The 24,368-nt window shown below is 40.7% G+C and overlaps 1 protein-coding gene across 3 annotated transcripts in view; it reads left to right on the top strand.

The window, feature by feature from the left end:
• GMDS (GDP-mannose 4,6-dehydratase) overlaps positions 1-24,368 on the top strand; it is a 698,155-nt gene that overhangs the window by 600,734 nt on the left and 73,053 nt on the right. The window lies entirely within an intron of this gene.

Here is a 24,368-nt window from a genome sequence, read left to right as displayed (position 1 = left end):
AACTCAAGACTTTCCTGTTCTCTCAAGCATTTCACTAATATCCACTGTTGAGCTTGTTTTGTATGCTGAAAAGGCAAATGTAAAGCACTTTGCATTTGGAGACAAGTGGTATGTGAATAAAGTTATTATTATTACACAAACAGAAACTCCCTAGCTTCCTTTGGTACGCCTCTAAATAAGCTTCTAACAAATAACAGCATACAGTATACTGCCATTAAACACATTATTGCTTATTTTATTACAAAACTTTTTTTTCCCTTCAAACAAAGCCTTAAGATCACATAAGGAGCTGTAGTTGATCTTTCCATTACTTTGGTCGCTATAACATTGTCAGATGTGACATATTTAAAAAAAAAAAAATTAAACACAGCATGATATACTGTATTAAACACTAAAGCGCCAGGTGCAATTGTCTGCACTTTTTAAACAACATCCTGCTTGGTAAAGGGAAACTGGAGCGAGACAAATTTCATGATGCCGAAAATCCCTTGCAGATTATAATGGTGAAATCTTAGACAGGTTTCACAAAAAGTATTTGAGTTACAGGTAAACAAACAAAGAAATAAATGAAATTTAAACCCAAGAGTATGATTCATACTGAGAACTGGATAGCATTCTACATACATCAAATATGTGTAAGTCATCCAGCTCACAAATTAATACAGTTTCAGAAATCAATTGCTCTTATCCAAAGTAAACACACTGCAGTCAGATCTTCTGTCTTAGCGATTGAGCTGTCACTTACTATAAGAACATTTCACGTTGTGGCAGCCTTGGCAATCATAATTGAAACATACAAAGCAAATATGTTGGCCTTGTTACCATTTAAATTTTCAGCGGGATCTAAAAATGCTCTTTAATAATTGACATAAATAAGACTTTCATCCAGATGTATGGGCACAAGAGGAGATCTCAACACATTGTCACATGAAATGGTTTCAAGTCTGAAAGCTTGTTCTTTGTCAGTGTACGCAATGTTCATTATTGGGGTTAACAGTATGGCCTACCTGTAAAAAATTAGGTTTTACTTTTTTATTGAGCAAGCCAAACGAGTTAGTTAACAGTGTTCCAAAGGAATCGCTTAAAACTATATGTAATTCATGGGTTCCGTCGTCTTGGTCGGTAGTGTTATATCGATAGGAGTATAAATATGCAAGAGTAATGTTAACCCTTTGAGTGCCAAGTGAATTTGTCAAAATAGGTGTAAAAATTGGCAAGCATCATAGTGGCCTGCCCCCGCTGCTTTAGCCACCTGTCACATTCAGCAGTGAGATCGGCGGCAGGCTGGGAGATGTTCGCGGCGGCTCAGGAGGACTCGGGTGCCTGAGTCCCCCCGTGAGCAGCGCCGAACATACCCGAGCCTGCCTCCGATGTCACTGCTGCTGTAAAATGAGTGCCAGCTGGCAGCATGGTGGCTGGTTCAGGGGAGCTCCGGCGTATATGCCGGAGCAAAGGTGATGGGGGGGGGGGGGGCTCTAGAGGTGCTGCACTGGACACCACTGGTGTGCACCTATTCTATATTAGTGGCATGCCCGGAAATTTTCCGGGAAAGCCCGCTTTACAGGCATCCAACCCAAGGGGTTAAAAAAAATTGCGTACAAACATGTTTGCATTTTCTCTTGCCAGCTAACACAATTGCGTAACAGCAGGATTGTACATTGGAATCAATACCTGCCACAGAGATTCTTGCACTCTTAAATACTACAGGTAGATCCTGGGTTTAGTTTTGTTTGGGGTTTCGCATGGAAACCCTTGGAAATCTGAGAACATGGAGACTTCATAGGACAATTTTGGATTAAACCATGCCCCAGTGCTGTAATAGGGTGTGCACACGGTTTGATGTTGTCTATTTTTCTGTTCAATTTTGCTTATATAAGCAAAAGCTAATTGAAATCGAATGCATTCAATTTGATCCAGATGCGCAACATCGGAATCGAATATAAAAATAGACAACGTGCAGGCGAGACTATATAGACTAAATCAAAAGTGTACACGGAGCCGTGCGATTTGACCCTCAAATCGGAATTGAATAGAAAGTACATCACACCGTGTTTCCCCCCCCCCCCCCCGTTCATATACATATACTACATTTTACCAAAACTCACCAATAAAAAAACATGAAAGGCATAAAGCTTGCTCTGTACATATCCCTATTTAACACCCTAAATGTGTCCTCTTTGCATTTTCATTTTTAGAACTGCAAGAGCTACATTTATATTATTATCATCATCATTATCGGTTTCCCAAAACTTCTCCATTTGCTAGTTTAGTTGAATCCCTTAAATTAAGAAAATGCATCTCATAGCTGCAAAACTGCACTGAGAAGTCACTTACTGTACACATTGTGTTGTAAAATATATATTATTTGATGCAATTAGGGATACTTTGATCGTTAATGACCACACTGGACTCACAAATCAATGAATATATGGACAAATTATGTTTTCACATTGCTTGTTTTTAGTTCATAAAACTGATTTTTTTTTTAAGAGTTAATAATCTAGTCTTGATAATGTTCCCCAGTAGTGTGTCAAGGAAGAAAATAATGTATAGGGAAAAAATAAGTATAATAGGAAAATAATGTAATTATTATTATTATTAATAATAATAATAATAATAATAATAATAAATGTAATCATTATTACTTTTATTTACTTAAACTTGGCAGCAATCAAGTGACACCTCTGCCATTCTTCTTAGTAACTGAACACTTGTTTTCTTAGGTCTGTCATTAATGAAGTAAAATATATTACATTTAATGTGCACATGAATTTCTATCAATTAGTAAATTAACTTTGCATTCTAAGAATATAGAATTAAACCCAATGTACTCATGGGTGAGAACTTTCTTTGCTAGACTACAGATGACTGAATACATTCCCAAGTACTTTACTTAAACTAATTACAAGTTGATGAGGAAACAGTTTGGGAACTAATTATCCCTGCACTGGATTCTGTAGAGCAAAGGGCCACCATCTACCATTTGCCTGAGGTCATTGTGCTCTCAGCAGTGCTGTCAACATTTAATGGATGATCCAGGTCTACTCCTTGGCTTCCTGTCTGATTGTGGTATTTTAAATATGATGCAGCAGCTCTCCAATACTTGTCCTCTGACCTCTTGATGTATGAGCAGATCAACCCTGTAAAACCCAATGCTAAAACCTAGGACATATCTCTCAATATGTCACTATTCTTCTACCATGACACACAGATTACAGGAGGAAGCAACATCTTTGGTACTTGTGTAATAACACAGCGCCAGTTACGTAGTTAGAATAGTGTTCCAGTGGCCAACGTAGTCAGCGTCCCTGTCAGATTCAGCGTAGTGTTCTCGCGGTCAGCGTCCCTGTTAGATTCAGCGTAGTGTTCCCGTGGCCAGCATAGTCAGTGTCCCTGGCAGGGCTCGCCACGCTTCGGGCTTGGTGGCTCACTGCGCTTGCCACACTTTATGAAGTCAACTCCACGCTGACGTAGATAGTGGGGGTATGAACAGGTTGGGAGGGCGCTTAATGCGTTCCCCACGCGGGGCTCGCTGCGCTCACCATGCTTCTCGCTGGCATGGATAGTGGGCATTTGAAAAGGATGCATTTGCCACTATTTAACATGGAGCACAAAATGCCTCCTTTATTGTGCACGAGACGCACGCTCTACCGAACCCCTAACACTGTCCGTCTCCCTGAAGCGGACACAGGCAGAGTTGCCGTACCCTGCCGCAATAATTACCGAGATGCAGGAGAGTCTGAGACAGATGGAGCGGTACTTATGTAATATCTGGGCTCCCGTTTTTCTTATGAGACTGCGTCCCCTCGCGGGGCTCGATGCGCTCGCCGCGCTTCGGGCACGGTGGCTCGCTGCACTCGCCACACTATATAAAATCAACTCCATGCGTAGTTGGATAGTAGGGTTTGAAAAAATGGGGTGCATTTAACATGGGAGCCCAGATAATACATAAGTACCGAAGGAGCACTTCTCCGCCAGCACACGCATGGTCCCCTCTCCTCCGGCGTCCGCCAGCGCAGGGGATCTGGCAGTTACCGGCGCTGTGTGAGAGGCGCTCACTAGGCTTGCCAGGGATGCCGGGGACAGAGCTGCAGCTCCTGGGGATAGTACGGTGACTAGCTGCCTGATGGGGACACTACACTGACTACGCAGGGCTGCCGCAGAGTAACTACGCTGACTACGCTAGGCAGCCATTGGGCTACGCTGACAATGTAGCTTAGCCTATGCTGAAAACATAGCGTAGCCTGGCACAGTTATAATACACAAGTACCACATCTTCTTCTAAAACAATGTTTTGTAAGTAATCAGCACAAGTCTTTTACAATTACTAGTTCATACTGTGATCCTGACCTGCAGCCATTGGTGTAACTACAAAGGGTGCAGGTGCTAAGGGGCCTGGCTGGTTGTGTGGGCCCAAATGCTCAGCAGACAATCTCCTGCACCCTTTCAAATTATTTTATTTCCTTCAATATGTTAGTACAGCCGCGCTGTGTATGATTGGGGTATACATTTTTACTACCTGGGAGGGAAGGAAGGAAGCAAAGCTACTGCCGCTGTTCCTTTTGACTCGGAGGGAGGCAGAGACCCCATATGGTGCTCTGTTTCCATTTGTTGATCCTCCCACCCCCCCCCCCATTTGTCCCCCGTTTCTACACCCCCATATGGTGTTGTCTATGCTTCCCTTCCCTCTTTCTCTCATCCCTCTCTGTCTGACACTCTTTCTGACACTATGGGGGGTATTCAGTCCAGGATACCAGGCCATGTTCATTTCGCCCAAAACTCGACTGTTGATATTCAAAGTACCAACAGTCAAGATATTCAAAGTACCAACAGTCAAGTGGCAGAAAGTCGAGTATTGGGGCAAAACGGCAGCGGATTGTCAAAAAACTCCTGTGAATTTGGCAATCTGTGCCCCCCCCCCCCCCCATTCTATCTGTCAGTCTCTCTCGCTCTCCCTGACACTCTCTTTCAAGATTTTTCTATGGGGCCCACAAAATTTTTAGTCCCATTCTGCAGCTGGATTGTAGTACATAATGTTATTTAATTTTGTAATGTCTTTTTTTTTTATTTAATACAGTCATATTGCAGCATTTGGATAAAATAGATGCAGTTTCTCCGCACTTGAGTATTGTGACTACTATACGTCAAAATGATGATCCAAAGAGACTTAATTGAGACCCCACTTGGATCTTAGTTGTACATTTAATAAAGCGTCTAAAAGTGAAAAGAACCAATCAGATTCTGTCTATCATTTTCTGGGATGTAATAGAGAAATGATAGCTAGAGTCTAATTTGCTAGAAAACATCCCCACTTTTCACTTTCAGAAGATTTAGCTAATTTATCCCTAAAAGTCCATATATTGTGACTTTCTGTATGTCAGTGTTTCTTTTTCAGAAACACTAAAAACTGGACTATACATTTAACTTGTTACAGAAACTGAAAATATTTTTGTATAGTTCCACTATATATAAAACCTAATACAGTATTATAATGCTAGTGGGGATGGAAACACTCAGATGTTTTATTTTGTTGAACCCTTCAGTGCCGATGCTGGTGCTGTGAGACCCAACCAATTCTGATTTATGTTCTATCTGGGGGAATTTCAGATGAGTGATAAACTTCTCAGTACCTTCATATGATGTTGGTTACTGTCCGTTAGCAAATGAAGCCTAACAATGTATATAGTCGCGATTGTTCCTTTGTCTGACAGATCTTAGATACCCAACGTCCATACTGAAGTAACTGTCACTGCCATGCGGAGAATACAAAAATAAGAAAATAAGTCCATCTCAGAAGGGCGATGGCAGATATGTTTTAACGAAAAATGCTTTGTTAATCAAACCTTTTTTTCCTGGAAATATTTTTTTTTTTTTTAATATATTTATTTACTTTCTATTTTTGAAGACTCTGCAACAGGGGCAGTGTGCATCAGTGGTCCAGAGTTGTGGTAACTTCATGCTTCCTGCTGCATGCCAGTATCTCTGAGGAATTGAGCAGCACTCAGTGGCCGTGACAATATTTTTATTGTTTTGTTTTTTTTTATTTGTATTGCAACCAAAAGCAGGTTTAAACAATATGCTAGTGCTATTCAATACAGAGACCTGGTGTTAAAAAACTATTTAACATTTGATGTGTTTATACCCATTTCATACCAAGCTTCTGACCCAGGATATTACTGGGGTAACCTGGGTATTGCCTTAGCATGAAAGGGTCTACCAGGGTGGTTTGTCCAGGGACTTCCAATCCTGGTAGTGAGTGTGGACAACACTACCCAGGTGACATATAATCAGTATGCAGATAATGATGGACACCTTGCCAGACTTGCTTGGTAGAAATTAACAGGATTAGATGATTTAAGAGGGTAATAATGTGACAACAGCTTTGTCACTGTAGGCTTTGCTTTATACCTGTATCTAGTCCCTTTGAAAACATGTGAGATGTTTAGGCCCCCACACACTTCAAGTTGCTTGTAATAAAGTAAAAAGATCATTCTTGATTTGTAGTTTCTTCATGGTTAGTTTTAGATAAATACAATTTGTGTTCTACATACATTACAAGTACATAGTAGGAGAGAGAGAGAAAATGTTATGGTGTATTATTTATTATGTGACATAGATAAGTTTTAAATAACTGCTTCTCGCACTATGATACAAACAAAGCCTGAAAAATGCATCGCTCTATAAGGGCCTGAAGTGAACTAATGGCAATGCTATGCGGTTTCTGCAAAGTTCAGGTGATTGATGCTTTTAAAACATCAGCAAGGGTTTTGAAATAACTTTTGACTTTCAATAGGGGTAATTGTCAATGCTGTTGGCTGCATCCCAGTGATAAGATAATCAGATCTGAAACCTCCTTTTTCTTGTTGCAAGAATGTCACTTAGGGCAGGAGAGAGGGTGAATATGAGGACAGTATATCCCAACTAGAACTTCAAGTTATATTAATGACCAGATTGTTTTCTGTGATGGATTTTTACACATTTGATGTGCCTAGACTGTGTTCAGTCTGCTAAAACCATTAGGAATAAAGCTGTGTACACACAGGGCGATATATTGCGCAGCAATATATTGCTCAGTGTCTCCTTTTCATCAGCGACCAGAGATGGTCACTGATGAAAGGGAACTTCTGCCAGGGGAGCCATAGAGGGAATCAGCTGGTCACAGGAGCAAGCTCCTGCGACCAGCGATCTTAAGAGGGCAAAAAACGGGAGCACGCACCGGGCGATAAATGCCTGTGTGTATGCACCTTTAGTTGAATACATGGGACTGCACCCAGAGATTCAAGCATCTTGTTTAGTATTCAAAATATTTATTTGAGAAAATATTGCTTTTGCAGGTTTAATAAATTTCTTGTGTAGTGTGTGTGCAATATATATTCCTCATCAGTATTGTATAGATAGTGTAGTTACTGGAATAAAAAAAAAATATTATATATAGATATATAGAGGGAGAGAGATTGATGAAAATGGTATACTGTAGTATGATGGGTATTCATTTTTAACCACTTAGATCACAAGGTATACAAAGAAAAAGATCTTAACAATTTTCAGATCTTAGAAAGATGTCACTTCAAAAGGCACAAAACAAATGGGATATTCAATAATCTGAGTCAGATTATTGAGCAGGTGTGTGTGTATATGTATCGATATATATATATATATATAAAGTTGTTTAACAGGATGGCACTCAGCATGAATGTAACAAGTCTTCGGTGCCCGGAACTTAAATAGACAATAGAGAGCACTTACCCCCTTCCTTTGCAGGTGAGGATGAAACCGGCACACAAATTTAAAGGTGAAAAAATAAGCGTTTAATGTACAAGCATAATTTGCACCGACAGTCAGCTGTAACCTAACAGCTGTTTCAACCACTTCCTAGTGGTTTTCATCAGAGGTGAAGTAACATTACATAGAGCCGTTTAAATAGCAGAGAATTGCGCCCAAATCTGCACCAAAGAGAGGCCAGTCAGACCTCCTGTGACGTCTACAGGCGTCACTTACAGTGAGTGACAGCGGGACCAGATGCTGGGGGCGCGGCTCAGTGGTGAGTCACCAGGGTTCTCCCGGCGCGTCAGCGCTAGGCTGGCTCCGGGATATCCCTGTGTAATGTTTTCTACTTCGCGGCAGAAGACTGCGGGGGTACAGCAGCGATGCTGTTACAGTCCGGCGCCAGCAGCAGGGATCTATGCTTGTGTGACATGTTGGCGGTCAGTGCATCGGGGGAAGCCGGTTACGTAGCTAGAGTGTAGGAGAAGGAGGTTATGACACATACCGCAGTCTACATGAAGGACAGCGGGGTGATGGGCATAGGGGGCTGGGTGATTGATCCTACCGTTACTAGCATGATGCAGTGACAGGGGGGATAAGTGGTGTACACATGGAGGTCTGAATGTCCATACATACGCACAAACATACAAGAAAATGAAACGACAGATACACATATCAATATAAATATCTATGTGTCGTTAATCATGTCAACCTGTTGGGATCTCGACATGAAAAATGGTTGCAATGGCCGGGTAAATGACAGCAGCATGTAACGTAATAATAAGGAAAAAAGCATAGTTAATAAATCATCATGCTGAGCCCAGTCGACACATGGACGTGTCGATCCCAAGCCATATTCAACAATAGGTGCCTGGTGAGCATGGCCGAAGTCTGATCAAATGTAAGATGCATAGAATATAAACAGAGTAAGACAGTCCGGTATACATGACACAGTTACTCCTGTCCATCCGGTCGACACAGGGACATGTCGATCCTGGATTGAAATGGACATTGACATCTAACAAAATAAAGAGGTGATGCTATAAACAAAATGTACACGGCAGCACGGCCGCAGATTCAGAGCATTAAGGGTATCAAGTGTCAACCAGTAAAGGTGACACATATACAAGAATTTCTATTGCCCGTCCAGTCGACACAGGGCCGTGTCGATCCCAGACTGTGGAGGGCAAGTGTAACCACTCTTTAAATCATACCCGAATATCAGGGGATGATCAGACAACAAATACACACGGCGGTGTAAGCTGTACAACCCAGACATGTTAGCCAACAGGTGAAAGACAAAATACACGCTCGGCGGCGTATACTAAGGGTATGGGTCCCTGGACACACGGTGGTGTCTAGGGGGTAGGCAGGCCTGCCAGGTACACATAAAAGACATAATAGGCATCTATAAAAAGACACCCATTTTAAAATCCTCATTCAAACCCTGTGGGGCCATACTCTTGAGCCTGAAAATCCAAGAGAGTTCTCTCTGTAGAAGGAGCCTCTCCCTGTCGCCTCCGTATTTCAGAGGTGGAACATGGTCCAGGATAGTACATTTTAGATCAATCATTTTATGTTTCAGTTCCATAAAGTGTCTCGCGACAGGCAAGTTCTTGAAGTCACTTTGGGTAGTCATGGGGTTGATGCTTTTTTTGATAGAAGATCTGTGCTGGTTAAATCTCTCCTTGAAGGTGCAGGTCATCTTGCCCACATATATTTTGTGGCAAGGGCATTGTAGGGCATATATTATGTATCTACTGTTGCAGTCGAGGTGGTATTTTATGTCGAAACTCTCGCCATTAAGGGGATTGACAAATCTTGTGCCATTCAGTAGGTATTGGCAGTTCACACATCCTCCACATTTGAATGTGCCTTTTTTACATTTGAGCCATGTTTGTCTTGATCCAATGGTAGCGTTAATCACCCAGCCCCCTATGCCCATCACCCCCCTGTCCTTCATGTGGACTGCGGTATGTGTCATAACCTCCTTCTCCTACACTCTAGCTACGTAACCGGCTTCCCCTGATGCACTGACCGCCAACATGTCACACAAGCATAGATCCCTGCTGCTGGCTCCGGACTGTAACAGCATCGCTGCTGTACCCCTGCAGTCTTCTGCCGCGAAGTAGAAAACATTACACAGGGAAATCCCGGAGCCAGCCTAGCGCTGACGCGCCGGGAGAACCCTGGTGATTCACCACTGAGCGGCGCCCCCAGCATCTGGTCCCGCTGTCACTCACTGTTAGTGACGCCTGTAGACGTCACAGGAGGTCTGACTGGCCTCTCTTTGGTGCAGATTTGGGCACAATTCTCTGCTATTTAAACGGCTCTATGTAATGTTACTTCACCTCTGATGAAAACCACTAGGAAGTGATTGAAACAGCTGTTAGGTTACAGCTGACTGTCTGTGCAAATTATGCTTGTACATTAAACGCTTATTTTTTCACCTTTAAATTCGTGTGCCGGTTCCATCCTCACCTGCAAAGGAAGGGGGTAAGTGCTCTCTCTCTCTCTCTCGCTCTATATATATATATATATATATATATATATATATATATATATATATATATATATATATATATAGTAGCAGTATTCTCCCAGGGCGAACCTATAGGAAAAAATGAGTGGCACTCTCCGGGTTTTTGCATATAAAGTTTTTAGTGCAAAAACCCAGAGAGTGCCACTCATTTTTTCCTATAGGTTCGCCCTGGGAGAAAACTGCTACTATTATTACCTTTGTGTGGAGGCACCATGGTCTGTGACCAGACATTCGCCAAGAGTGCCAAACAAACCCTCTTCTCTCTCTCTCTCTCTCTCTCTCTCTCTCTATATATATATATATATATATATATATATATATATATATATATATATATTTAAAGTCCAGTAGTTTGGCACTGCTGCTGAAGGGGGGACGTTCCGTGGTGCCTTCCTCTTAAATGATACAATCCTCTGTCCCTTTATGCACCAACCAAACAGCAGTCAATAAGGTAGGTGGCACTCCAACGGGTAAAGTAATCGCAAAAGTGTTTATTTCAATCTGCCATAAACCGACGTTTCGAGGCCCTGAGCCTCGAAACGTCCTGAAAAAGAGGCTCAGGGCCTCGAAACGTCGGTTTATGGCAGATTGAAATAAACACAGAGGAATATATATATATATATATATAATCTGTATTTATATGTACTAAACAATTGTGGGGTGGTGCCCCAAATACCCATGAGACCTATAGACACCTCTATTGGTATCTCACAGATGTCTATATAAAATAATTATTTAAAAAAAAATCTATGAATATATATTGTTGTACATTCAAGATTAAATGACCTGCATCATCCAATGCGTTTCGTCCCTTACTAGGCTTCTTCAGTGGTTAGCAGGAGCATTTTTGTAATCTCGGCCAAGTATATAGAATAAAAATTATAGTCTAAACTTGGTCAAGGTCCAGATTGCCAAGCCTTGTACAGGGTTTCAATCTAGTAAGTAAGGGTTCGGTTTAAAAGGCCTTTTGCATTCAGTACTGGATTCCTTTTAATTGGATAACCCTGTGTGATGTACTGGGAGCAATTCAATAACCATAGTATGTTCAAATGTAAAGGAGCTAAAGCAAAAAGTTGACAAAAGATCAACATACTAAAGGTTGACACATGAAAAGGTTGAGTTGTTTTGCATCTTTTTCAAATTTTCATATTTTATTTACCATTTGCATTGGCTACAGTTAGGAATATTAAGGTGTGCTGAGCGCAGTGTGGTACCTGGGCTGCATCATGGCGAGCAAAAGCACTACACTAATTGGGGGTCTTTGCTGGGCTTTCATATGTCCACCCTTTCCACATCTACCTAGTGCATGTCGACCTAGACACTGTGTTTAGGTCAAGCTAATTACAGACAACCCTTTGTTCTGTGGTTTATGATAAAAACTTGAGTGTGGATCAATGGAAACTATGCCTCAAAGCAGCCAAATAAATGTTTTTTTTTTCATTGTCTAGCCATGGTTTCGGGAACAAAATAGCATTAAACATTATTTTTAGATAACTATAGGGATGGATTCAATTACTTTGATAACGTGGTCATTTACCACAATCGGACTTCACAAAAATCACCAAAATATTACAGCTAAAAGCAGCTTTATCATAGGTTTGTGCAGTACTGAGGTTCTCACTATTCAATTGCAAATTAGCGAAAATGGAAATCTTTGAAATAATTCTTGTCATTAAAACCAGAGAAAAGTATAGGAGAAACTAGGAAAATCTGCCTATATCCCCCCAAAAAACAAACTGATACAGATTGATTATCCCTTATCTGAAATGTTTGGGACAACAAGCACCTGGTCCCCTGTCGGTGCCCCGGCGGTCCCCCAATGTTCACGGTGGCCTTTGGATTCCTCTTCAGCGACATCCCCAGTCTCAAGGATGCATTGTGCTGGTGATATCACTGGTGTGCCCACACCATGCATCCTTGAGACTGGGGATGCCGCTGAAGAAGAGTCTGATGGCCGATGTGGACACTGGGGGATGAGATAAATATTAAAAAAAAAGATGCGGGGGAGAGAGAAAAAAACTCAAAATATTCATATGACTACACCGACTTCGCTTATATCAAAATATATCCCCATCCGACCTCACCGCTCTGCACAAGATCTGCGTCTCTCATCCACACTCATTACTTGCTCCTACTTACACTTGCACTTACACTTGCAGGAGTTTTGTCGAGGAGCACCAACCCTATGAAATGCCCTCCCATGCACAACACTCCTCTAGCCTCTTCCGGCAAGCCTATCATATTCAGTAACCTCCACACAACCACCAGTAGCATTTATATCTATTTGCATCCCATCAGGACTGTCTTGTAATCTGATGGGACTGCCATGCTATGGAATTCTATCCTTATGTATCCCTCCTATTATTTCTTATAGATTGTAAGCTTGGGAGCAGGGCCCTCCTACCTCCATGTCAGTTTGTATCTACTGTTGTTTTCAATTGTAAAAGCAACGGAATATGCTGCGCTATATAAGAAACTGTAAATAAATAAAATAATAAATAAATAATATGGGATAACCGAATAACGGGTACCCAACCTGTATAGTAAAACAGTATAGAAGCCTATTAGTTGTCATAATAAAAGAGATTTGGGGGTACTTGGATTGTGTCAAATATCTGTTATAATGTATTTTTCTATAAAAAATAGTTATAAGGTGATAGCTAGTTTTTTCAGCAATAAAGTGCTTAAATTAATTTGGCGGTACACAAAATGTTTGCAAGTATTTATTTGGGATATTTGAAGCCACTTTCATACAACTTTAAAAAAGTGTTACTCCCATCTGCAAGCCTAAAAACACTTCTACCACTCATAGGGGTATAGGGTATATACTTAGCGAGCTGTGACGGCAAGCAGTGATGATTTCTCCCCGTCACAGCTGGCAGGTCAGTATTCACCTGACCCCCTGCATCCGTAGTTTCCACCACGCTGGGTTTTTACAGTGTACAGTGAGGTGGAAATGGCATGTGTGGACGGCAAAACGGTGAGTCTCACGGGTAAATGCAGTGGGCTCTCCATATTAGCCACAAACCTTGCTGTTCATGGGAATCTGGCGAGGAGTCCCCCGGAACGCTGAATAGTGCAAGGGTTAAACAGCGAGGAAACAAGCCACCCTCGCCGCAGACACCCCCCTCGCCAGCTGCATTGCCCATTAAGTACCTGTCCCATACCTTGCATCCCAATTTCACCGCCAAATTTACATTATTGCCTTATTAAAATTATTAAAAATGTACTAATTAGTCATTCAGGGAGGTGTCTTGTGGGCTCTGAACCCAAAACCCAAATACTGACATTTTTTACAATAGTTGTTTCACCCAACAATCAGTCAATACCCCAGTGGAGCTTACAATTTATATTCCCTACCACATGTACATGTTCATGCACACACAGACATTCTAGGGTTAATTTTTTTGTTGGTAAATATATTTTTGTATTGTGGGAGGACCAGGAGTACCCGAAGGAAACACACGCAAGTACAGGGAGAATATACAAACTTGGCACAGTTAAAGCCATGGTGGCCATGAATCGAACCCATGACCCTTCAGTGCTGTGAGGCAGTAATGCTAACCATTTACACCAATTCTTCTTTATAATCAACATTCTCTGAAGAACCCATTGTTTTGCTGTCTTCAATTTATATGATAAAGAAGTCTCAAAAATAAGTTTGATTATTGGACTCTCTGTGATTTCTTTATCTTTTTGTTCTTAAATTGTGACAGATTCAGCCAAAAAGAATTCAAGCTTGTAGAGAAATTATCACAGGGCCGTGAGTGTCTGAACTTGTGAACCCTGTCCAGGAGTTAAGGATTACTGTGAAATAAATTTAATTAAAATAGCATTTAGATCTGTTTATTTGCTTCTACAATGGCTTAGAAGTATAACAAACTATTAGAATGTTTTGGTTAAATTAATCTCTAGTTAAGCACATCCATGATATATAGAGATTCATAGCATGCTGGTACAGCAATACCCAAGTGACTGGGGTTTTGGCAGTTCCAATGAATCAGTGACTAATGTCTTATACCAAAAGCATCATCTTGTATGTGTTCGATGTTGAAGACATTAGTATACATATTTTTCATTGTATTAAAGTGAAGTAAGCTGTCGGAACACAGAACAAAGTGAACTCCTGTGTGTTCTTGGCCGGGCAGCTTGGAAATGATACATAAATTATTCCACTCCCTTCTCAACTAATAGTACATGACCAGTATTTAGCCTCCATAAAATATAGTGCCAAACTCGCACAGACTCTACCATCTTGTAGATGTATTTTGTGGCTACATGGTCTCAGCGGGGAACCTTTCTTTTGTTTGTTTGTTTTCTTACTTAGCCTTTTTTTCAATTAAGAAGGGAAACAAGACAATTGAGAAGACAATGAGAACAGTTAAGTGTTACCTTGTATTTGATATTTTGAATTAGATCATACTCCCCGTTCTTTATTTGAGTTTATTTTTTTCATAAGCATACTGATAACTCAACATAATAACGCCACAAATCTTTTTAAATTGAAAATAGGATGTGTCAACAGATTACATAAGAGATTGCTAAAAACTGGAATTTAATTGAGATTTAGTACACTGGTATATATTTGAGAGTTTGTAATTAAACGACAATAAAAGAGAAAAATTAAATCTCTGTTAATTGTTTGCCTCTTAAAACTGCAGAATTAGCTCTATCAGAATATAGCACCATACTTTATATCTAAAAAGTGTGTATATGTATATATATATATATATATATATATATATATATATATATATATATATATCATCATGTACACAATTTATACTTCATACAGTATGTTTTCATTAAAGTCTTCAAAACATAGTCTTATCTCAATTAGTATTTTTAGTATATTAATCTATATTTATGAAGCTCAAACTTTTTGCAGAGCTTTGAGAAAATTGTAGCACAAAGTAAAAACAAACACTGAGAGGAGATGCATAGGTCTGCCTGTATGACCTTACACTCTAAAGTAAAGGAAAGGATGTGTATGAGAGGTCAGGAGGACATATACTGAACCAGAGTTATGGGAAAATGTAAATCAGATGATGGCAGATCATTCCCTAGGGATGGGAGAATAAGATGATGTCCATGGTTCCACAGATCACATGCTTATTGCAGGGGTAAACAGAGGTGGAGAGAATAAATTATACTGGAAACTATAGATTACCTCAATGTATTCAAATTGGAATAGTTGGATCGGTGATCGAGTACAGTGGAAGTGGCAGATGATGACAGAAAATGTCTTTCAGGAAAATACTGATGTGGGTCTTGGAGTGTTTTCCTGTTGCACCTCGTTTAACCTTTCTGGTACTGACCACATGTATATTCTACATTTAACCCTGTCACTGATACAATAACAAGAGCAGAAATCATAGGGATCTGCATCACATGAGAATACAAAGAAAAACACAAACTACCACCTTATATTTGATTACTTTAAGGAAAAATATCACAGCATACAGTAATTGTGAGACGATTCTTAAAGTTTTTTTCCATGATGATAGTGATGATAACCATAACATTAGTGGTCTGAGGTAGTTGCATGCTCTAATGTGGTCTTAAAGAAACCTACATGTATGGAAAGGAAATCTTTAAAGTCATAGCATAGAATCTCAAGCACACTGAAGGTAACTTATCCTAGCCCATTGGTTCCCAATTTTTTTTTTTTTTTCAATTACGGCACCCTAGAGCATAAAAAAATTTCCGTCACCCCTAGGCAAAATGTTTATTAAAAATATAAAATTAATTAAATTGTGTTTATATGTCATCCTTGAGGTCAGTTAAATGGTAAGTGATAGGATTTGTTACTGTTTGTCCAAATATGTAATGATTGGCAGCCACAAGCACTGGATTCACCTGTGATATTGATCATAAATAATTTAAATAGTCCTGGGCCACCAACCCCAGTCATCCCTTGAAGTGTCCTGAGGCACCCTAAGGTGCCATGCCTCACAGTTTGGGAACCACTGTACTAGCCCTTTTCCTTTGATGTGCATATAAAGTGCATTGTGTATGCGTAAGAATTAGTTTATATTAATTTCAAAATATTTCTGTTGTAGTATCACAGAACAGACAGAACCATTGTCTCCCTGTGTTTTTTTTTTTCTTTTAAAGAAATATTCCTTACTTTTTTTTGTCTCACCATGTTCTGGCTGACCAAGGGCTCAGCCTTTTGGGTTGTAAGGATTCAAATTGAGATGGAATACTTTTGAAACTTATACACTGAGCTTGCATGACGTTTTTAAGTCTGCGCAGTTTATATAGTGTTTTCTGTTGATTCATTTAAGCCAAACTATTGCTGTATTTGCTGGATTAGCATTACTACCTCACAGCACTGAGGTCATGGGATCGATTCCCACCATGGCCCTAACTGTTTGGAGTTTGTATATTCTCCCTTTTCGTACATGGGTTTACTCCAGTTGCTCTGGTTTCCTCCCACAATCCAAAAAATATAATGGTAGGTTAATTGGCTCCCAACACAATTAACCCTAGAATAAATATGTGTGTGCATGTACATGTGGTAGGGAATATAGATTGTAAGCTTCACTGGGGCAGGGACTGATGTGAATGTTCAACTATACTCTGTGAAGCGCTGCGGAATATGTGTGCGTTCTATAAGAAACTGTTAATAAATAAATAAATAATATTATATGTGGAGTATTGCAGATGATAAATAGAGAATAACACTTGCTTTCTAAAGGATAATGAGGTAGTCTGATGAGTTGTTTTTAGGGAAGAAAAAGTTCTTTGTTGATCGTAAAAGTGAAAATTATTGCCAAAAGCAGCAGTCTTGATGTGGCTGGGATTTCTCATACAAGTAATCCTGTAGCACATATAATATATTCCATCACCATCATTTCCAGAAAATCTTTCTTCAGTCTCTCTCATTTCTTGGAAGTTCACGGATCTGTACCCAGTGAAATTAGCAGTACTTGAACTGTCATGTAGTTGTTTGTGGACATGTAGGGTGGCAGTATGGAGTAAATTAATATAATCCGTTAAAAGACTTCTGTATGAAATAGAAACATGCTGCTTTTAATATTCAATACATACTATATTAATTAGGCTGTAAGCGGCATCTTCTTTTGTATAACAGTATTCTGTATGTCTGTTTATGTAGAGTAGGCGCTAGCAGTATTTCTGCTTATTTCAGCCATATAGATTTTACCCATGGTTCCAAGAGCCCTGGTGAAAACACGCCTGTGAGTTTAGTCTACCTTTCAGGCAGCGTTAGGCTTACTGTGAAATGTGCAGCCAGCGAATCCCCATTGCTAAGTATAGGGCAATGCAGATTTTCAGATTTAAGCTGCCATCCCCATAAGGTCCTAAAAAGGGGGAAAGTGTTGATAATATTCTATGGTGTTAGCCTTTCCAGAGATCCCTTTCTTTGGTCAATAAAGGCTTCTCTCCTCTTCATATTAATACATCCATAATCTCATTCTTTGTTCATGGGAGCGGTTATTCTGCTAAACAGATACAGGTTCAGAGGTGCCTCAATTATGCAAAATGATGTGAGTTGCTTGATTTGTGCATTTCAACCATAAGGTCTTCTACACAACAACACTAAAATACAAGGCAAGATAAAAGCTAATTGTAGTTTATGCTATAGAGCATTAAAAGTGTCCATTATTATGTCTCTGCAGCATAAGTTAACATTTCTTAAATCTCTAAGCAACATCAAAAGTGTCATGAAGCAAATCCTACACTTCTCAGGAAGTGATTTTACTGGTCTTGTTTTTAGCTATCTGTCAGACAGATTTAGGGGTCAGTCCACCCCTTAAAAAAAGAAGTCTGTTATCTCTTCCATATCTATCTCATTACTGGTTTCATACCTCTCTCCACCGCTCACACTGCTCTCCTCACACCTTACTGTCCTCCAAGGCTTGCACTATCCACTCACACCTTACTGGTATCCCTCCCCCCTCGCATTACACCTTACTGTCCACATAACTGCTCCCTTATCCATTCCTGCTCCTTTACAGCTCACATTGATTCCATCACAGCTCATTGCCCCATTACCTCTCACCATACCACTGCTACTCACTCTGCACACAATGCGTACACCATGCACACAGACACTGCACACACAAAGACACTTCACAAATAGCCAGGGATCTGCAGCAACACCACTTCTCTGTCTGACATCAATCTACTGGCCCAGGTACCATTTGCTGTTTGCTAGGCTGTGTATGTTCGCAGCCTAGCGAATAGGTAAACGATGCTCGGCCAAACGCTTACACATCCCCCTCGCCTGCTTCCGCACGGGTGAAAAATCATTACCTGGTCGCTATCAAATAGTGTTCAAGTGGAGAGTGATAAAGTACAAACCAATTAGCACCTAAATGCCACATTACAGGCTGTTTGATTAAATGTCAGTTAGGAGCCAATTGTCTGGTACTTTATCACTTGTTAAGGCATAATACATTTGGCCCACTGATAGCTACATAAGTAGCTGTGTTCCCATGGATATGTGATGAATTAATGACAGGGGATGTGTGATGAATTCCTTGTTCTCGGTACAAAGAAGTCTGGTGGGGTAATCTGTGATTCTGAAGTGCAGAATATTTTTAAAGCCCGAGATTTACTAACGGTCCACGTTTCCAAATCGCCTAGCTGGTGCATAGCTGTAGTCAATACGGAAAGTCACATTTTCAAAAATGCTGCATTCATTCCTACTATAGAGCCACAGGTTTCCTGAAACACATGACCTGTTGGTAGTTCTTGAGTGTTGCAATGGGGCAGGTTTTGTCCAGGTTTGTCCACCCCTGATCTATTTCTTTATTTACAGTTTCTTATATAGCACAGCAGATTCCATTGTGTTTTACAATAGTAGACATCTAACTGATCTAACTGTTACTATTGCAAATTAAAAAATAAAGAAACATCAGAGCTATCCATCACCGCACACAGCGGATCTTTGAGCATCTGAAAACCCCCCTGACTGACCACGATTGAAGCCCTGCCCCCTTGCAATGTAGTGATCCGTGGATGACAATTTGGCTCCATCCCCTCCCATACATGCACGATGCTCTGCAATATCGATCTAATTTCCCTGGAAAGTAGGCAAGTATGAATCATATTCCACTTTCTAGTAAAACCCTTGAGTATTTTGCAACTGGCTATTGGAAATGTGTGATGTAGAAAACTTTTCTGGGGCAAAGGCCAGTCTGGTGTACAAAACAAGAAGAAGCAAGACAGAACCCTGAGGGAGGGAAAAGAGCAATTTTATACAGCTAGATAAAGTTGTCACACAACCGAAAAACTATCAATTATACTGGATGTTGCTTAGAGGCAGACAGCAAGTTTAAGCTGCTGATTGACATTTAAAAGCCTGTGTTTCACAGTCTACCATGCATCAATTACTAGGAATTTTGTGTTTATCAGGCTGAAATGGTAATGTGAATTTATCACACAACCTGTTCAGTAAAGTGAAAGCTCTCCTGAATAATGACTGATAAACCTGTGCTCATTTCTTTTCTATATCTGATGCAACTTGTTTTTTTTTTTTATTCTATTTTCCATCATTCTTTGGCCCTTTGAGTGCCAACATCTCTGTGAGAGATGCCCAAAATATCTGCAAAAAAATCCAGCTTCACTCACATATGTTATATAAATTCAAATAACAAATGTAGTGTACAAATAGATTATATTTCCTATATAAGGTAATCATTACAGGTCATTCTAATGAATACAAATGTCTGCTTGCCAATTTTTACACCTATTTTGCCAAATTCACTTGGCACTCAAAGGGTTAAGCAATCATATGAACATGCTAGCTATTTCGATAGATTGAAAATATGAATATTAAACTGGTAAATGTCGAACTTAAGAAAGCTTACATTTATTGGTACCATGATTCGATCTCCAAAGACATAGTGGATTCTATACACAAAGTATATTTTTGGGTACTTGTGTAATATCTTGGCGCCCGATTTTGTGATTGTATGCCTTACCTTAAGGCATACAATCAGATGCGATTCAACGCGATTTTCGGCATAATCGCATCGATTCAATGCGATTTTGCATAGGATTCAATGTTAACAAGGTCCTGTTCATTTCCCAACTATCCAAGTGGGCATAGAGTTGATTTTATATAGCGTGGCGAGCGCAGTGATCCACCGAGCCCGAAGTATGGCGAGCGCAGCGCGGAATACATTTTAAGTAATCCGCGGCCCCACGCGGGGCTCACTGCGCTCGCCACGCTTCGGGCTCGGTGGCTCGCTCGCCACGCTATATAAAAATCAACTCTATGCCCACTTGGATAGTGGGGAAATGAACAGGACCATGTTAACATTGAATCCTATGTAAAATCGCATGCGATATCGATTCGATGCGATTTTCCGACCCGATCTTAAAATCGGGCGCCCAGTTATTACACAAGTACCTATTTTTTTTAATGTGTCTAGTTGAAGTGCCCACCAAAAGCAAACTCCTACCTCTGCCCAAATGAGTTCTATAGAAGCCATATGGTGCTAGTGTTGATCTCCTGTGATCACCAGGCTATATTGCTCAGTTTTTTGTAGAGTGAGCAAAACTGAATAAAAATGGAGGTACAATTTATATGGAAATTGCATAAAAAGTGGTATTGTTAGAAAATGACGAGTGCAAACCTAAAAAAAAAAAATGGCCTCAGCACTTAAAAATAACTTCAGCATTAAAGGGGTTAATCATTTATTCCTATGAGAACCCAGCTAACACCAGCCTGGGATAGATATTAATGGACATGTTTGTATTGTAGAGTTTAATAACGGTTTGTTATATAGCGCACACATATTCCGCAGCGCTTTTACAAAGGATATTTGAACATTCACATCAGTCCCTGACCCAAAGGAGCTTACAATCTATATTCCCTACTACATGTACACGCACACACACATTATTGGGTTTATTTTGTTAGAAGCCAATTAACCTACCAGTAACCCACGCAAGCACGGGGAGAATATACAAACTCTGCACAGTTAGGACCATGGTGGGAATTGAACCAATGACCTCAGCGCTGTGAGGCAGTAATGCTAAGCATTACATGGTCTGTGCTGCCAAATAGGCTGTCCTCTGTCCAATACATTCATTTACACTTTCTTATACATGCATGGTACAATACATGCATGGTAAAACATCCCAGAATGCCTCCTGATGAAGGCTATACCTTGCAATACCTTAAAGTAGCAGGAGAAGGGTTTTGATAAATAGGCAAAAGCCCTAAATCCTACAACAACATATAGCTTTTGCAGGATTTAGTGATTTATGCCTTTGATAAATTGACCCCATAATGATAGTTTGAACGTCTGTGGTAACATGCAATGCTACTACCAGATTTGTTTGTTTATTGCCTTGAACCAGTAGATGGACTTTCGCAGAAAGGTGTCCGCGTTAATTTTGGAGTTGTTTTCTGAGTAAACAAAGCTGCAGTCGTGTAGTGACAGGGGAGCAGGGTTTAACCTTCTCTACAAAATAACAAAATCATTTAATGATTTAATCACATTATATATTTCTGAGCATTTTCTGTGCACTGGTTTCTGCAGAATAGCACATACTGTACACACACTTTATTGTTGCTGATAAGATTTCCAAAGACCTGTAAGTGTGCATTCATTAGTGCTCTAAGTTTAATTTTATAGCACAGACAGATTTTCTATGTGGCTTCAATAAAGGTTGTATAGGAAAATCGTTTAATAGTTTTTCTTGTATAGTTCGGTGTATCTTAAGGCCCATACACACTAGGCGATTTTTTAGCTGAAAGCATCTCCGTTTTGTTGTTCAAGCTGCTTTCAGCTCAAAAGCCACCCAGTGTGTATGGGCCAGCGGTGATTGCTGATGCGCAGTCCCGCATCATCGCTGACCCCGCTGCTCATCTGCTGCTGTTACCCGCAAATAAGCAATGAGGTGGACTGATTTCCATAGCGTCCTGTTATGGAAAGTTGTCCACTCTTGGGAAACTCCCTTAAATGTGCGAAAATTGCTTAGTGTGTATGCACTGAATGGTTTATAGCCTAGCGATTTTCCCCATCATCGCTCTCCATACACACTGTGCAAAGTCGCCCAGTGTTTATGGATCTTAAGTGTAAAATGTCACCATTGTCCATACAGTATATTAAAACACATATACTTTTGCTCAAAGACTTTGCTTATGCCACATATAGGCATAATAATTAGAGATGTGCACCGGCCACTTTTCGGGTTTTGGGTTCTAATGGGTTTTGCCAAAACACCTCCTAAGTGTTTTGTGTTTGGATTTCTTGGGTTTTGGGTTCTGATTTTTTTGTTAAAAAAGCATAAAAACTGCTAAAATCGCTGAATTTTTTTTTTTTTTTGCTCCTACGCTATATTAACCTCAATAACATTCATTTCCACTCATTTACAGTCTATTCTGAACAGCTCACACCTTACAATATTGTTTTTAGGGCAAAAGGTTGCACCGAGGTAGCTGGATAACTATAATAAGCCACACAAGTGTGCGGCACAAACACTAGACTGATATGGCACACTTAGCATACCCTCTAGGCTGATACTGCACACCTAGAATTACCCCTGGACTAATATGGCACAGGTAGCATCACCCCTGGACTGATACGGCACATTTAGCATCACCCCTGGACTGATATGGCACACTAAGCATCCCCCCTAGTCTGATACGGCACACCTAGCATCACCCCTGGACTGATATGGCACAGGTAGCATCACTCCTGGACTGATACGGCACATTTAGCATCACCCCTGGACTGATATGGCACACTTAGCATCCCCCCTAGTCTGATACGGCACACCTAGAATCACCCCTGGACTGATATGGCACGCTTAGCATCACCCCTGGACTAATACAGCACACTTGGCAGCACCCCATGAATTATACGGCAGACTTGGCTTACCCCAGGAATTATACGGCACAGATGGTGGCACCCCTGACCTGATACAGCACACATGGAATTATACGGCACAGATGGCGGCACCCCTGGACTGTTACGGCACACATGGCGGCAGGCATGGAATTGTACGGCAGACAAATTCCTGCAGTAAAAATAAAAATGTGTATTCTTTTTACAATTACAAAAAGAGCAGCACACCTTACTTAGCAACACCCCATGAATTATACAGCACTCTTGGCTCACCCCTGGATTACAGCGCATTTATCAGCCCTTGCAGTAAAAAAAAAAAAAAAAAAACACCTTAATTGTATTTTCATTAAAAAAAAGGGCAGCTCCCCTGGTCTTATATGGGACACATGGGGCACCCCTGGAATTATACGGCACACATGCGGGCACCCCAGGACTGATACAGGACACATGGGGGCACCCCTGGACAAATACAGCACACATGTGGGCACCCCTGGATGGATACAGCACACATGTGGGCACCCCTGGACTGATAGTACTGGTAGCCAGTGGAAACAGCAGATTGGAATTATATACTGCAATAAATACTGGTAGCCAGTGGCAACAGACTGGAATTTTATACTGCGATAAATACTGGTAGCCAGTGGAAACAGCAGACTGGATTTTTATATACTGTGATAAATAATACTGGTAGCCAGCGGCAACAGCAGACTGGAATTATATACTGCGATAAATACTGGTAGCCAGTGGAAACAGCAGACTGGATTTATATACTGTGATAAATAATACTGGTAGCCAGCGGCAACAGCAGACTGGAATTATATACTGCGATAAATACTGGTAGCCAGTGGCAACAGCAGACTAGAATTATATACTGCAATAAATAAAATACTGGTAGCCACTGCCAGTGGCAACAGCAAACTGGAATTATATACTGTGATAGGTACTGGTAGCCAGGGGCAACAGCACACTGGAATTATATACTGCAATAGGTACTGGTAGGCACTAGCCAGTGGCAACAGCAGAGAGCAGACTGCAGCAGACACTAGGCAGTGCAGGGCAGGCAGTGGCACTAGCAGCATCACACTGTGACTGACTATACAGGAGCAGACTCAGCAGAGGCAGGCCCCAGCACAGAGACAGAACACAGCACCAGTCATCCTTGCAATGGTGATGTCTTGATCACTGAGCAGAGACACAGTACACAGCAGCACGGGCCCCAGCAGAGA

This window comes from Crinia signifera, chromosome 5 (assembly GCF_055691185.1).
Source record: "Crinia signifera chromosome 5, ASM5569118v1, whole genome shotgun sequence".
Lineage (NCBI taxonomy): Eukaryota > Metazoa > Chordata > Amphibia > Anura > Myobatrachidae > Crinia > Crinia signifera.
The sequence above is the reverse complement of the archived record's forward strand: the minus strand, read 5'-3'. Positions and strand labels throughout refer to the sequence as shown.